We start from the raw sequence: 18,147 nt of genomic DNA on the forward strand, positions 1-18,147 counted from the left end.
TAGTTAATGAAAACATTCCCTAAGGATCAATATGCAAGATACTCTGCCAAAGTGTATGGAGAATAAAAACAAACAACTATAACTGAATAAAATGTAAAACAAAAGCAGTCAAGACCTCATAACTAAGAAATATGAAATTCAAAAATGATGATGGCAAAATCAAGATAGAAAGTATTGTGGAGGAGATCTTTGGAAATTAAGAATTTATTGTTCCCATTGCTCCATAGGTAAGCTTGTTTCTCCAGTGTTGTCTGCACTTACTCTGTTCATTCCTACTTGTGTTTTGGTTTACAATATTTTTCTGTCTCTATCTTCTTGAATACTTCAAGTTTCTTCCTTTACACATTTAGCCAGATTTTAGCTATTTCAAAGAGGAGAAAGAGAAATGATAGTGATTCAATGTGTTTTTTTTCTTTTTCACCAAGCAGTCTAGGTATTTTATATGAACATTTTATTTAATCCTCACAGATTTTGAGGTGAGTAAAATAGACATTGCCTCCTTGTTCCACCACTCTACCATGCCTAATTCAAAGAGGTTATATTTCCCTCCAGAATATAGAGTGAGTGGAAGAGCTGAGAGCTGAGCCTAGCCCTTTCTCCTCTTTCCAAGCTGAGCTCACATGATGTTTTCTAGAGGAATCACTGTCGTAGGACACCATCCTCTGAATTCCTATGGTCAGCATGCTGTAACACTCTAACCATTATTTTTTTTCTAATAATTCTTCAGATTAATTCTATCCCCTTCCATGGATTATGCGATCTTTGATGAATCACATTTTATGTTCTTATGCATCACCCATGAAACTCCAAACAGTGCTGATCACATAGCAAGTGACTTGCAACATCTGTGGGTTGATTAGGCTGCATCTTCAGGAGTTTCAATCCTTATTTCATTTCAGTATAGCCTTCCCTCCTTCCTTAATGAATCATCAACTTTTGCAAGTGCTTAGTGGGAAGATTCTAAAAGGTAGGTTATTTTGTGATATGTAGTATACCACCAGAGTCAATTCTTGTGCATCTTAACAAAATAGTATCTGTATTATCTTTGTAGTTTTACTACTAATGCACTGTGAACCTGTACAAGCTACCTATGTCACAGGCATCATGTGAAGGTTAAACATGATTACGTACATAAGTGAATGCTATAGACTTTAGAATAAAGAAAAGAAATACAAGTTTATGTTTATAATATTTAAGGAAATAATCTACTTGTGTTTCTTAGTTCCTACCAAATTTATCCCTGGACTAATCTGATAATTGAATCAATGTCCCTGTTTCAAAAGAAAACAAACAGTGCCCATATGTATTTTAATTGGCCTGCTAGGGAAAATGGCCCAGCTTTGGCCACGAGAGCATTGATAAGTGAAACAGTAGGATTTTGGATGTATTGAGGGGTAACAGAGGTAAGCAGTAACACTGCCCATACTTACTGCTTGAATAGGTGATAAACCATTTCTGGAGGTAGTACAATGACATGGGGAGAAAATTAGTTCTAAATCCAACAAGTAATAAAAATTGTTGTGACAATACAAAATAAAAATTTGAGGAAAATGTTCCTTCCTAACCTCAGCCATAGACTAGTGAAAGCCTCTTTTATCAGTTGTGTCTAAAAGAAAAAGTCAGGGATTCTGTGGAGAGAAGTCTAGCCCTTATTTGCTGCAAAGCAACCTCCCTTAAATTTGAGATAGGGCATTGTTTGGTGGGAAACAAGCAGAACTGGTTTTATGGGATCATTTAACAGAAGAAATTTAAAAAGAAGCTTCAGAAAGTGAGCTGGAGGGAAGAATTTATGGTGAAATAAGAGATTTATACTGCTCCCCCTCATCTGTTGGGCGATTGTAGGGGTAGGAGAGGTAGACAGAAAATCCTCCCTTGAGATTTGCAAATGATTTTGAATGTGAGATGCTGACTCTGCTTTCCTGTTTGGAGGTTACTGAGTGCGGAATCCCAGATATTTCCAGTGCTGTCAGGGCCTGGGGACTGAACTGCCCTCAGATGGCCAAGAGGCACGAACAGGGAGAAAAGGGCAAAGTCTGCTCTAGTTTTCTATGGGACTTAGTTGTGCACAGAGAGAAGGGTGAGTTCCTGTTAGGTTAGGTAGCCCACTGACCATGATTGGAAGTTCTAACCTAGAGATCAAGTCTCATGAGAACAAAGGGATAGTACTATAATGGTGGACACAGTTCACTTGGTATAAGAAAGAAATGTGGCTTCCTATCCAGTAAGACTATCTTCCTCAAAAAGCTGCTAGAGAAACTCACTGGCACTCGTGGTTCTTCTGTGTTACTCTTAGAGGCAGCAAAGGGCATTAGCTGGATATGTCAAGTGCCAAAGATCAACCAAATGTGGGCCCCAACAGCAGAAATCATACATATCGTACAAGTCCTTCATGTAATAGAATTTCCAGCTGTGAAAGAACTTCAGAAACATGGTGAGAAAAGTGCCACTCTTCTGTTTTTTCTGAACACGATGTGATGATGCTAGCTAGCTTCATTAGCAGCTGGTGCACTGTGGTGGTGTGTATAACACTTCTCTTCCCACATGTGCAGCTGGTTTCCAGTCAGCTCCTTACCACCCAAATGTATAGAATTATATTTTCAAGTGTAAAAGAGGAAATTTTGTATTTATTTCTGAAACTTGTTGGTTTGAGCTCAGTGTTATGGTTATTGTAATAAATTTGAATGCTGATTCTGTCCTCTAGAATATTAGCTACTGAATTATATTATGACAGTTTGTTGCCACATATAACTTTAATTTTCCAAGGTTTTCATTGTACCATGTAGGAGATGATTAAGCTACCACTTTCGTTGTATAAACCTAAAACTATAGCTCTGACACCAAATCTAACAAACAAAGGACAAAAAGGAAAAAATATACAGATGTGGCCATAGTGCTAAGTAATAAATAAAATCCTAGCAACCAAGCTCCAAAATGACTTAAATTAATACTCTTTTGGGTAAAAGATGGTTTGATGTTAGGAAATCTATGGATTTATTGTAGCGCTGCAGTAAAGGGAGATTAATGTGGACCACGGAGTAGAGAAAACAATTAAGTTGAGTACTGGGGGGATGCAGCCAATAGACTCATGCAATAGATAAAGTATGTGCTATTCACAATAGCCCTGGGCTGCACTCAAGTGTGACCATATATAACATAATAGCTGTATAGAAATTATGGGTCTGTAGAGGTATTTCAAGTTTAGATGAATAAAGAAATGTTGAAGTAGCAAATATCAAGGGCATAAATATAAAAAGTAAGAATCTTACAAATTTTCATAGCTTATATTCTGGAAAAATGTACACAAATATGGGGTTACTACAAAGATGTTGAACATTACTTTTAAATGAAACATTAGAAAAATAACTTATGTAACCATGAAAAATGGCCAAATTATATAAGGCATAATGTTAGAATAACATTTTTGAAGAATTTGTGGCATGTAAAGTTTCAAAATTCAACACAATGTAAGATGAAGTGAAAAAATAAGGTGTTAAAAATTATATACTTATGACTTCAAAATATCTAAAGATGTTAATAAAGCTTATCTCTAAGATTATGGTTCTTTCTCTTGTTTTCCAATTTTTTTTAAGTAAGTGAATTTTTTAAGTTAAAGGACTCTTATTATACACATATTTTCTCTGATTGTTATAAAATCTTTTCATTCTTACCCCTTTTGCTACATGAAGAACATTAAATGGCTTGGCTATACTCTGACAGGTGTCAGTGGCGATCTGAAGTTCAAATTTAAGTTTCTTTAGTTCTTTGCACTGCAATATATACAAATATATCCTTGCTTCACCATTTCTGAGAAGGAAACCCATCCTTTCAAGTGTTCATGAGAATTTCTAAGCAATTTAAGTGTTATCAACTGATCGGTGATTCAGTAATCAAAATGCAAATATATGGATTAGAATTTTATCTCCTCTCTTTGCCAAGCTCTGCTCAGAATAATAACATTAGTATGATAGCGGAAAATCATACCAGGAAATTTTAAAAGCAGATTATGTTATATACATATGGAAAAATCATTTTAAAGTAATCACTAAATCAATAATTACATAGCAACTGATATTTATCTGTAGGGCATTATGCTGAATAATCTGTGGAGGTTTGAAAGATGCACAAGACATAACTCTCTTCCCTTATAGTTTTTTATTTTTTAAGATTTTATTTATTTATTCATGAGAGACACACAGAGAGAGGCAGAGACCCAGGCAGAGAGAGAAGCAAACTCCATGCAGGGAACCTGATGTGGGACTCAATCCCTGGACTCAAGGATCATGCCCTGGGCTGAAGGCAGTGCTAAACCGCTGAGCCACCTGGCCTGCCCCTTCTATAGGTTTTATAATCTTACTTGGGATATATATATTAAAAAGAAAATAATAATAAAGGTTTAGACTAAAAATTAAAAATACAGAACAAAGGAAGAAATTAAGATGTATAAATGTCTAATAGGTAGTGGGCACTATAGGTATTTCATATACGCCATTTCATTAATTCTCATAATGTATCTGATGAGGCTGACTCTAAAACGAGAAGGAGAGGCTTCTCTAGTGAACTTAAAAAGTCATCTGGAAAGAATTTCTTTTTAAAGTGTCATTTTATTTGTCTCTAGTAACCTGAAGGTACCTACTTCCCTGGGGAAAGGTAACAGTAGGACCTTTTATGACCTGTTAAATTACGGTTCACTCCTCTAAAAGAGGATCACTGAATCGATTTTCCAAGAGGTTATTTGGGGTCAGAGAATCATCCTTTTGTGACTTAACATTATTGGAAACTTTTTGAAGTATTTCTGTTCCTAATTGAGGTTGTTGGCAGGAAAGGATACCAGGAGCCTCAAAGGGATCACCATGAGGCAAGGGAGAGTATGGCCATAATAACCCAAGCTCAGAACCACTGTTTAGAGATTCCTGAGGAAGGGCTGAGGCTGACAATCTTTCTCCTGTCTTGGCTATGGTATGCCAGTGGATATTGCAGGAACAATGTCTGAGCTTCTTCTAGATGACAAATGGGAATCATGAGGCCCATGAAAGAAAGTACAGGGATTTATTTTAGTCAGGACATTTTCTGTAGCAGTGCAAAATCATCACTTGTAATGTACTGGGGAACTAGTTTTCGACATTAGCTCCATGTGTAATGACAGAAAGCAACAGATGGTCTTCTTTCTGTCTGCTTGGGATTTGGAAACAGGGCAGCCCATATTTGATGGAGTAGTTCTCTGCGAATCTTGGGCAATGGAAGTGGGCATAGAGAAGATTTCAAGATGGAGACGTTGGGCTTCCTGCTAATACAGGCATACTCATTCAGACTTATGTAAAAAATATAAAAGAGATCTGACTGCATTTGAGTTGTTTTTATTTTTTTATGATGAGATAAAGGCTCAGAGAAGATTTATACTTTGTCTGAGGAGTCATAGCTAGTATCGCAAAGCTAGGATGCAAACCAATCCTGTTTGACACTATTCTATGCTATACAAGAGATGTCACAAGAAATTATATATTTTCCAGATAAAACTATATATCTAGGAAGACCCAGTAAATTACTATTCACTAATAATTAGTAAAACATTTTCTTAAACTCCAGATAAATATCATTGTGCAACTCTGAAAGAAAGCTTATGTTTTCATTATGAAAAGTTACAGTCATTTTATTTTATTCTTCACTGACTCTCAGGCACTAAATCCCCTGTGCCATCTTGGATTTCCTTTTATTGAAGAAGGAATTCTTGTTCTGATGAAATGGAATAAAAAGTCATAAGATTTTCTTACATTAGTCATGCTTGAAAAATAAAGCAATAGCTTTTAATATGTATTCTATAATTCATTCTAATATAATTGATGAGGAACTCAAGTTATTAAACATCCAAAATAATTCAATTGTGTAACAGATATAACAAGGAGAGTCTGCCAAGACTTACTATAATAAATAGGCTTTAATGACACTGAAAAATACACTAGGGCTGTACTGTTTTTCCCAGTGTTTAGAAAGTGCCAAGCAGAATAGTGAGCACAGATTTGGTGCTAAACAAATTACTTTTGATTGATGATAGTTGCCAAGTCCTATATAAACTGTAGCATTTAGGAGCATCTACAGAATTGTTGAAAAATCATATAAGATAGAAGTTACAGAGATTTAAAGGTTTTTAAGTGACAAGCCAATGAGAGAAGTCATCTTACAAATAAGATTAAAGGTATGACTATACTTACAATTTCTAATTGATGAAAGATTTATATAAGTAGAAACTATGACAGAAGGATAGTGTTTTGGTTTTTTATATATGTCCTAATGCCTAGAATACAATCTGGGGTATACTGTGCATCACAGTGGACTGATAATGATTATCTGCTGAATAAATAAATAGGTTATACATTTATTTATGCTCGTATTTTTAGTTATTAGAAATGTTACATTGTATTTAAAAGTTGAGTGAAGAAATACATATACGGCCTTCACAGTAACACATATTGGAAGGTAGAAGTGAGTAGAATGAGGCAGAAGCTGTTCACAGAGAAAGGGATCTTTTGGATAGATCCCATATCCCAAAAACTTCTGGCTTCCATGTTAGCTATTTAAAAGTCAACCATTAACCTAATTGCCCTTCCTTTAGCAGAGCAGAGTCTCTTGTTTTTCTAGCTGCTGCCAGTCCTGTGGGATTCTGCAGTTTCATTTTTAAGTATTTAGATGTAATTTTCTTAAATTTATCCTGTTTCATTTTCCTTGTTCTCCAGGAAATGATGATAAGGTATTTCTCAACAATTCTAGAAAATTCTCTGCAATTACTTCTTCAAATATCTCCTTCTCATTTCTTTTTTATCTATTTAGAACATCAATTAGATATATTATATCCTCATTCTGTTCATCATCCAGTCTATGGTCCATATTCTCTGGTAATTTCTACTTTTTTTCTCCCTATGATGTTTCTCTCTTTGATGTTACTATTTGGATCACAAATTCTCTCTCTAGCTGAGTCAATTCTACTAAACTATTCTTTAAGTTTGTAGTTTTGATTATAATATTTTTCATTTCTGTTAGATTATTTTCCAAAGCTATTTCTCATTTTTACACTCTCTAGTTCCTTGCTTATATTTTCAAACTTTTTTTTCCTTAAATATATTTATGGTATTGAAATAATGCCCACCCCCGTCCTCCCTCTCTAACCTCCAACAGGATGCCCATGAACTAATCCTCCAGACCTGCAAGTATGTTACTTATCATGGCAAATGGGACTTTGCAGATGTGATCAAGGTAAGCTCACTTGAGATGGTAAGATTATCTTGGATTGTTTGGATGGGCCCAGTTTAAACAGGTGAGCTCTTAAAAGCAAAAGAGAAAACCAGAAGAATGAGTCAGAGAGATGAAATGGGAAAAGGACTCACCCACTGTTGTTGGCTTTAGAAAGGTAAAGATGGGGCCATGAGCCAAGAAATGCAGCAGGCTCTAAAAGCTGAGAACAAACTTCAGTTTATAGTCAGCAAGAAAATGGGGACCCCAATCCTTACAACCATAAGAAATTGAACTCCGTAATTTTAGTAAGCAGGAAACTGATACTCCCATAGAGCCTCCAAAGAGGAATATAGTCTACCACTCTTAGTTTTAGTCCAATGAGAACCTGACTGGACTTCTTATCTATGGAATTGTAAAATAATAAATTTGTGTTGTTTTAGGGGCACCTGGATGGCTCAGTCAGTTAAGCATCTGTCTTTGGCTCAGGTCATGATCCTGGGGTCCTGGGATCAAGCCCTGCATCAGGGTCCATATTCAGTGGGGAGTGTACTTCTCCCTCACCCTCTCCCCCTGCTTGTGCTCTCTCTCTGTCAAATACATAAATAAAATCTTTAAAAAAATAATAAATTTGTGTTGTTTTAAACCATTAAGTTTGAAGTTATTTATTAGCATCAGTAGAAAATTAATATAGATTTCAGTATCAGAAGTGAGATGTTGCTGTAATAAATATCTAAAAATGTGGAATTGATTTTGATATCAGGCAGTAGGCATAGGCTAGAAGAATTCTGAGAAACATGAAAAATATTCATGATTTCTTTGAATAGCTGTTAGCAGAAAGACAGACATTAAAGACTGCCCAACAGGGCTCAGAAGGAAATGAGAACATGTTATTGGAAACCAGAGGAGAAAGGATTTTTTTTTATAGTGACAGAAAACTTAGCTGGACTGTGTCATGCAATTATGTGGAATGCAGAGCTGTAAGCAATGAATTCGAATATTTAGCTGAGAAATTTCCAAGCAAAATGTTGAAGGTACAGACTGATGTTTTCTTTCATCTTAGAGTAAAATGTGAGAGAGGAGAGATAAATTGATGGAGGAGATGTTACACAAAAAGGAAACAGGACTTGATGATTTTGTAAATTCTTAGCCTACCTGTATGTATCACAAACATGCTAAAATTAAGAGATTATTCTGAATTTAATATTTATTTAAAATTAAGAGATTATTTTTCTGAGATTCTTCAGAAAGATCAAAAGATCAGAGTATTCAATAGCAAAAAACACTCTTTGAAGAGATTAAGGAGGTGATCATAGATCCTTCAGCCATCTCTGCAGACGCCAAAAATAGTGAAGAAATTTTCTTAGAAAGATCTGTTGGTGAACCTCTCATTTGATGGAGTGAATTATGTGACATCCATGGAAGACCCACAGATTTCTTGAGAATTTTCTACAACCAGAGATCCTGTCAACTTTAACTGAAAGGAGTCAGAGAGATATGATATAAGAAGGTCTCAACATATATGATCGCTGGCTTTGAAAAGGGGGGGAACCCAATGCCAAGGCATGAGGAGGCAACTGGAAGCTAGAAGAAATGCTCAACTTAGACACAGCAACAAAACAAGGAGCTCAGTCCTACAACCACTAGGAATTAAAATCTACAAACAAGTTAAATTAATAGGAAACTGAATCAATTTTCCTCTGGAGCCTCCAGAATGAAATCCATCCTGCCTATACTTTGGTTATATCTGGTGACACTTGTGCCAGTACTCAATTACTGACCTATAGAAATGCAGGGTGATAAATCTTGTTGTTTTATGACACTAAGTGTGCGGTGATCTGCATGGAAACAGTAGAAAATTAATACAATATTAAACATACTTCTTCCCCTGCCCCAAATCTGAACATTCCAGCTTAACAGAACTTTGCAAAATTATATTTTCTATCATGACTTTTTCAGCCTTCTTTTAAGTCCATTTTATTCTATAAGCTTTGTAATTTTCGAATTAACTAATTTCTCTAAAAATTTATCTTGAAAACATTGAATTTAGATTCATACAAATTATTTCTGTTATTTATTAGATTCAGCAAATGATTTCTTTTGCTTCCTCCCATGAACTATGAATCTAGAACCACTCTAAATTATCAGATAAAGTGTGTTGGATCATACGAGTGAAATCTACCACCAAACCTCAGTGAATGCTGGCCAGAAGTTCTGAATTCAAAGGGGAAATGTGTGTTACTTCACTCAGTGTCAAAATCAAATAGGCATTTTTTTTTAAGATTTTATTTATTTATTCATGAGAGACAGACAGACAGAGACAGAGAGAGAGAGGCAGAGACACAGGCAGAGGGAGAAGCAGGCTCCTGATGTGGGACTCGATCCCGGGTCTCCAGGATCAGGCCTGGAACCAAAGACAGACACTCCACTGCTGAGCCACCCAGGCATCCCAATGGGCATGTTTTTTGGTGCACCTTCTTAGTAGTAGGTTTATTTTTTGTACAGCCTTAATCTTAGAGTGTTTCCTTAAGGATCCTGGTTTTCTGGGAGATTCTTCTATTACTCCAACTTGGGCTAGCCCTAGGCTTTACCTTCTGTCCCCAGCTTTGGCCTTGCTTACTTCTCAGAGTTGCTGTTTTTGATTTGTTTTTGTTCTCTTTAGAGTCTTTATTTTCCTACCACCTCAGAGAAGCATTTTTTAAAAAGTACATTTTTAAAGTTATATTTTTAGAGTTTTTCATTTAACTACTGCCAGAAAAGGAACTCTTTTTATAGTTTTTAAAACCTATCCAAATTTATTTTTATAAATTAAAATAATACATTTCATTGCCTATATAGGAAAAGTTTTATTACCTTAAGCAAAACTATTAACGAAGTGATAGCTTTTCTAATAAACTTCTTTTTTTTTTAAAGATTTCATTTATTTATTCATGAGAGGCACATAGAGAGAGGCAGAGACACAGGCAGAGGAGAAGCAGACTCCCCACAGAGAACCCCATGCGGGACTGGATCCCAGGACCCCAGGATCATGCTCTGAGCCCAAGGCAGACACTCAACCACTGAGCCACCCAGGCATCCCTCTAATGAACTTCTTAATGTGCCTGAATGTCTTTGTGCTCCGTGACAATGCATTTAACAAGTAACATTCTTTTTTTTTCTAAATATTTTATTTATTTATTTGAGAGAGGGAGAGAAAAAGCGAGAAAGAGATCATGAACAGGGAGAAGGGGCAGAGGGAGGACAAGAAGGAGAAGCAGATTTCCCACTGAGCAGAGAAGCCTGGAAGGCAAGGGCAGTGGGATCCCAGGACCCTGGGATCATGACCTGAGCTGAAGGCAGACATTTAATTGACTGAGCCAGCCAGGCACCCAACAAGTAACATTCTTAATGATATTCATGTCAAGAAAAGCAAATAGCAAATCAGAAGCAATACATTTCACATTTTAAATTCCTATTTGCTAAAAATAGATTATAGCATATGAAAACTCTTCTCTAAACTTGAAGAAAAAAAATCACATCTTGTGAGAATCAAATTCTAAAATCCAAAGCCTACTATTAGTCTTTGTACTAACTTTACATTTTTCAAAAACACAATTAAGCTGAAATCTAAATTTAGAAAGTATATCTTCTTTTAGGTTTATGAAGATCCACATTCCTTGTTGATAATTTATGAGCAGTCCTGATCCACTGAACCAGAAGTAATCTCATACCTTGTGCTTCTATAGCAAGGAATTATACTATGCAAAAATAACTTGTTTACACATTTTTAAGACTAAACTGTGAGCATCTTGAAAAGAGAAAGTATATCTATTATAAAATACTGTGGTAGGCCAGAATTTAGAACTGAATTTGGGTACTGAATAATTATCTGACAAATTTAATCTATGAGGAAAATATTTGCTAAAATATAAGAAGTTTATAATTCTGTAGTAAATTTCATTTCAAATTGTCCTTTTTTTCTAATTCTAGAAAAAAACTGTTATACCTTATAAAAATATTATAGTATTTTAAGCTAGCCTTAGTGGGACATCACTCCAAATGAATTAACTTGTATCTTAGGTACAGCTTCCTTCCTTTTTTCTTTCTTTCTTTCTTTCTTTCTTTCTTTCTTTCTTTCTTTCTTTCTTTCTTTCTTTCTCTGTTTAACATATAATTCACATGTTGTATTACACAATGGATGAGGTTTTTAATCTGAGATAAAAGTGATTTTAAATTGTATTTTACCTGAAGCATTATTAACAAGATAATACCCAATAAAAGAAAATCAATATTGTCAGCATTTAAAATAAATCTTTTCCAGAGTTCAATTTTAAGCAATTTGCATTTACTATCTTCTAAAAAAAAAAAAAAAATCAAGATTCTATTGTCAAAGATGTAAGTCCCAAGCAAACAAAACTTTCGAGAGTTTAGAGTCAGGCATAGAAGGCCGGACTATTGTACAGGTTACATCATCTCACATACATTTTTCAGACTTATATAACTATATTTTATTTTTAAAATGTTCAACTGAAAATGATGTTTAAAATATCAGCCTCTAAAAGGCAACTAAATTTGTAAGGGAGAAGTAAAACTTTCACTATTTGCAGAAAACATGATAATATATTTACAAAACCCTAAAGACTCCACAAAAAAACTAATAGAACTGATGATAAATGAGTTCAGTAAGTCACAAGATACAAAATCAATGTACAGAAATCTGTTGCATCTCTATACACTAATAATGAAGCAGCAGAAAGAGAAATTAAGATTAATTAACAATCCTATTTGCAATTACACCAAAAAGAATAAAATACCAAGAAATAAATTTAACCAAAGAGGTGAAAGACCTGGATCCTAAAAATTATAAAACACCGATTAAAGAAATTGAAAATGACACAAAGAAATAGAAAGACATTCCATGCTTATGGATTGGAAGAGCAAATATTGTTAAAATGTTTATGTAACTTAAAGCAACCTACAGATTTGATGCAATCTTTATCAAAAATACAAAAGCATTTTTTACAGAACTAGAGCAAATAATACTAAAATGTGTATAAAACCACAAAGGACCCTGAATAGTCAAAGAAATCCTGAAAAAACGAAGACAAACACAAACACTGGAGGTATCACAATTCCAGACTTTAAGTTATATTACAAAGCTGTAGTAAGCAAAGCAATATGATACTAACACAAAGAGATATAGATCAATAAACAGAAAAGAAAACTCAGAAATAAACTCATAATTATATGGTCAATTAATATTTGTTAGAAGAAGAAAAAATATAAAATGGGACAAATTGCCTTCAACAAATGGTGCTGGGAAAACTGGGCAGCTATTTGTAAAAGAATAAAATTGGACCACTTTCTTACACCATAAACAAAAATAAGTTCAAAGTGGGTTGAAGACCTAAATATAGGACCTGAACCTGTAGCAATCCTAGAAAACAGCACAGGCTGTAATTTCCCTGACATCAGTCATAGCAACTTCTTTCTACATGTCTCCTGAGACAAGGGAAATTAAAGCAAAAATAACCTATTGGAACCACATCAAAATTAACAGTTTCTGCACAATGAAGGAAATAGCCAACAAAACTAAAAGGCAACTTATGGAATGGGAGAAGATATTTGCAAATGACATATCTGACAAAGTGTCAGTATCCAAAATACATAAAGAACTTACCAACTCAACACCAAAAAACCATAAGTAAAACATATAAAACTGGGCAGAAGACACAAACAGACATTTCTCCAAAGAAGACATACAGATGGCCAACAGACATGAAAAGATGCTGAACAGTATTCATCAGGGAAATACAAATCAAAATTATAATGAGATATCACCAATCAAAGCACATGTCAGAATGACTAAAATAAAAAACACAAGAAATAGCAAGTGTTCCAAAGAATGTTCGAAAGAGAAAAAAGGAGCTCTCATTCACTGTCAGTAGAAATACAAATTGGAGCAATCTCTGTGTAAAACAGTTTGGAGGTTCCCGAAAAAGTTAAAAATAGAACGACCCTATGGTCCAGTATAGCACTACTGGGCATTTATCCCTAAAATACAAAAACACAAATTCAAAGGGATGCATGCACCCTTATGTTTATTGCAGCATTATTTATAATACCCAAATTATGGAGCAGCCCAAGTGTCCATCAATAGATGAATGGATAAAGACATCATATACATATATGATATTATATATTTATATATTTAATATGTACAAATATATACTTAATTTAATATATTTTATATTAATATATTACATATTAATATATAATGGAATATCATTCAGCCATAAAAAAGAACAAAATCTTGACATTTGCAATGACAGGGATGGAACTACAGAGTATAATGCTAAGCAATTAAGTCAGAGAAAGACAAGTACATTATTTCACTCACTTGCAGAATTTAAGAAACAAATCAAGCAACAGAAAAAAAGAGAAAGAGAAAAAAACAAAGAAAAAGACTCTTAACTATAAAGAACAAGCTAAGGGTTACTGGGGTTTGGGGTGGGGAATGGGTGAAATAGGTGATGGAGATTAAGAGTACATTTACTGTGGTTAGTACTGAGTACTGTTTAGAATTTTTAAATTACTATATTGTACACCTGAAACTACACATGATGCTGTATATTGATTGACTATTGGAATTAAAATTAAAAACCTAAAAAAATTAAAAATAAAATTAAAAATAAAATAATATCAGCCCCATGTGCTTCTATTTTGATACTAATCCTTCCATACTTATCACCCACTCTAAAGTTTTCTAAAAATACATTTAATGAAATTAGAACTGAATCTTCATTTCTTTTCTTCATGTAACTTTCTATTTCCTATAATAGATATGAATGCGGGGCCCCGTTGATCTTTCAGGTACAGAAAAGCAAAACCAAACTTTTTCAGTTTGCTATCAATTTTCCCCTTTCATCAGTTTTGCTTTTTTTTTTTTTTTTTGGCTATAAGAATAAACTTGAAACCAATTCTGCTCTTCCTTCCCCTTTATTCGTTTTGCCTACTGTATCATGAAGACCTGTCATATTTGTTTGCTTTCATGTCTTCTGGTAATAGCATGCCTCTCTATTTCCACTGCCTCTATCAGGATTAGGCTGTCATTTCATGCCTTGAAAGGACTACATAATTTTCAATGATCCCTCCTAATTCTATCACTTTATTCTTAATTGTTTTTACCTGGTTACTCTGAACATATTGTCGATTATTGTACTCAGCTACAACAGCAAAAATCCAGTTTAGTACTTTTCAGCTAGAGGACAATAGAGATGAAATGGGAACAATCACTTAGTATTAGCCATCAAAATAGGTCCATAACGTCCATCTACTCCAGCTGTACAATATTTATTACATTTTCCTCAAATGCCCTTCATTCTAACTTGTCACTCAAGCACAGTGTGTATCTAGATCATCTTTCACAATTTTGTTAAGTGGTCTTCATACTGCAAAAAAATTCATTTCTCATTGTCCTGTCAATCCAAACTTCAGAAAATGCTGCCTAACTCTTATACTCTCTTGGCAGTTTATATAGCGGTAGAAAACCAAAACTTGATATGGGATAGACCTCAGCTGATAAACATACCACTCACCATCACATACTTTAGACATGCCTCAAGTTTCTCATCATAAAATGAGTTAATAAGAATAATAATACCTTGGCCTCAGGAACTTACGAGGAATGTATGAAATAAAGCATTTCATAAAGTGTTTAGTAGAGTGCCTACATTATAATGCTAAATAAATAGTATTATTATTATTATTAATTCTATGACACGTCCCCATTAGCCCACATTTGATAGTTCATTCTAACATCTATTGACTCAGCAACATTGACCACTACACTATTTGGTATTAATTGTTCTCTAATTGTTTTGTATATTTGGACAGTGATTTACTCATATGGGTTTTAGCAGAAAGGTGAGTTAGAGGACATTTATTAAGTAGTCATCAAGTAATTTATCACATGTTTTGATATATTTTTAAAATTTTTAATTTAAATTCTAATTAGTTAACATATAGTATAATATTGGTTTCAGGAGTAGAACTTAGTGATTCATCACTTACAAAAACACCCAGGGCTCATCACAAGTACCCTTTTTAACACCCATTTCCCATTTAGCCCATCTCCCACTCACTTCCCCTCCAGCAAGCCTCAGTTTTCTGTCTATGGTTAAGAGTCTCTTATGGTTTGCCTCCTTCTCTCTCTCTCTTTTTTTTGAAATATTTTTTAATTAAGAAATATTACAAAAAGTTAAAGTGGAACCAATATCATTATATTATTTTTATCCTTTAAAACATACACATACACACAGACATACACACACATAATCCAAGTAAACAGCTTACCTTAGGATTTTTCTGAATTCAGCTTCAGAAATGACCCAAATTGGATATCTACAAATCAATAATTATGAAACTGTAGTCAATTAGCTTGAAGATAAAGATGTTTTTTACTTTAACTATGATTTTTAACATTTTCAGCGAAAAAATCAGCTGCATTTTAATCCTCTACAAATTTGTGTTTGTTGTTTTGACCATTACAGTAAAGTTTTAGCATATTTGTAAAATACATTCATAGAATTAATTGGTAAACACTTTAAAGGGATTTGACTTTTTATATTGTTTCAAAAACCTACTGATGATTTATAGACCAAATATCCTCTTATTCATCATTACTGAATGAATTAAAATTAACATTTTAAATAAAACAGGGTAAGAACTGCTGAACTGGTACCATTTTATGATACTAAAATCTGGATTGGAATTTATTTTAGAGAAACCTGTATATCCACCATACTTATGTCGTGTCTGTGTATATGTACATGTATATCTGCTATGTATGTATACAAACTAGTAGACAGTATGCTAATACTCATACACACACAAATTTAAGAGGAAAAAAACAGTTAGATGTAAACATTTCATAAAGGAAACCAAGTATTTGAGTAAACTCAAATGGATTAAATTCAACCTAGCTCAGGCTTTGGATAAACTGATACTTTGGTGATGTTAACAAAAATAATAGTAACAAAAATTGTATGCTAAGTTTTATAGTTTATAAAATACTTTTCACTTTTAAATAAAATCTTTATATATATATAAAATGAAGCTAGTCCTTTAGACCTTTCATCAAACATCTTTCTCCCAGAATGACAGCAGATGTTAATCAGATAATGACTCAAATCAATACATAACTATATACCACATTAAATGTCATGAAGAAGGCTTATAGTACTTTGAGTGCAAGGGGGATCCTGAATTAGTCTGAGGGGATAAAGGAAAGAACTAAAATTTGAACTGAGAGTTATCAGGTAAAGACGGGCAGAAAGAGGAGAGAGTTTCCATTTAGAAGGACTAGCAGGGACAAGGTACTGATGCAGGAAGGAATGCGGCACTGATGAGAAGCAAGAAGAAGGCCATTAAGGATAAAACACAGAAAAGGAGCAGTAAGTAAGTGTGCACAAAGCTAGTGAGGTTAGGCAGAGCCATAGCAGGCTAGAGGAAGGTTAGTTTTTATATTATACCTACAGGAGTTTACTACAAGATTTAGGCAGAGGAGTAAGGTAGTTAGAGCTCCTTGAAGAGGGTAGCTCTAGTGAAGGAAAAGATAGTGAAGGAAGAGTGAATATAAGAATCCGGTGAGGAGTTATTGCACTAATTCAGGAAAGAAGGATAGTGGCTTTGACTAGAATATTTGCAAATGAAACTGAAACTGATAAAATTGTTTTAATAAGTTTTGGAAGATAGATTATTATCAGTCTCTCTCACCTCATTGTAAGCTACATGAGGGCAGACACTGCATGTTTCACTGACCATTATATCCTCTGCCACACAGTAGATACTCCAAAAAAATTTTTTTAATGAATGCATAGTAGGAAAAGAAAAAGAAATCAAGAAGAATAAGGAAATCCATGAAGGGGTACTACTTAGTACAATACGAATTACTAAACAGGATCAGGTCTGCAAGTGAAATAATGTGTTTAGACTTAGACAAATTGTACTTAGATTGCTTATTAGATATACAAGTAGAGACACTTGTATATCTAATAAGTTCAAGTAGAACTTGAACTTATTTTCCTAAGGAAAATCAGGAAATTATAGTTATCTAAAGTTCAGATTAGAGATCTCGACTAGAGATATAAATTTGGAAGTCATAAAATACTGATAACATTGAAGCCATGGGAGTGGATGCAGTATCTATAGGGAGAAAAATAGATTAATAATGATAACTGAATTTTTGCAGACTATGTATCAGTCACTGTTCTAAGCATTTTACATGTTATAATCCAGTTAATTCTCACAATAACTCTATAAAGAGAACTCTGCTTATTATCCCACCCTAAAGATAAAAACACCGCACAGAAAGTTATATAATTTGCCCAAATTCACACAACTAATAAATGGCAGAACTAAGGTATGGTAGATGGAATTCTAAGATGGCCTCCAACTGTCCAACCCTTGGTGTTCACACCTTGTACAATTTCCTCTCCTATGTGGGGAAGAACCTATAAATAGAATGGGATATAACTCCCATGATTTAGTTACAAATCAGTTGACTTTGAATTAAACAAAACCAAAAGGGAGATCTTTGTGGGCCTGGCCTAATCAGTTGATCCTTTTGAAGGAAACTGAGCCCTCTTTGACATCAGAGATTAAAAGTGTGAAAAGGCCTATGCAGAGGCCCTCATGGCACAGCACTGGGAGCAGCTTCTAAGACATGAGAATAACTCTTGGCCAACAGCCATCAAGAAAATGGGGAATTCAGTCCTATAATCATAACAAATTGAATTCTGCCAAAATCAGTGAGTTTAGAAGAGGACCTCAAGCCTCAGATGAGACTTCAGTCCTACCTAACAGCTTGATTTTAGCCTGTTGAGACCCCAAGCAAAGGACCCAGATGAAATCCAGCCAGACTTCTAACCTATAGAACTGTAAAAT

At 34.2% G+C, this 18,147-nt stretch overlaps 1 protein-coding gene and 1 pseudogene across 3 annotated transcripts in view; one reads left to right on the plus strand and one right to left on the minus strand.

Moving 5' to 3' along the window:
* Window positions 1-18,147, minus strand: part of CNTN1 (contactin 1) — a 349,722-nt gene that overhangs the window by 248,886 nt on the left and 82,689 nt on the right. For 2 of the 3 annotated variants that reach the window (XM_077870439.1, XM_077870442.1), the window contains exon 2: window positions 15,556-15,603. The exons of the other annotated variant lie outside the window; for it this stretch is intronic. The gene's annotated coding sequence lies outside the window, so the exon portion shown is untranslated. The remainder of the gene's footprint in view (window positions 1-15,555; window positions 15,604-18,147) is intronic. 3 annotated transcript variants of the gene reach the window in all.
* LOC144297738 (elongation factor 1-alpha 1-like) overlaps window positions 1-18,147 on the plus strand; it is a 70,826-nt pseudogene that overhangs the window by 20,599 nt on the left and 32,080 nt on the right.

Source organism: Canis aureus, chromosome 25, assembly GCF_053574225.1.
Source record: "Canis aureus isolate CA01 chromosome 25, VMU_Caureus_v.1.0, whole genome shotgun sequence".
NCBI classification, from domain to species: Eukaryota; Metazoa; Chordata; class Mammalia; order Carnivora; family Canidae; genus Canis; species Canis aureus.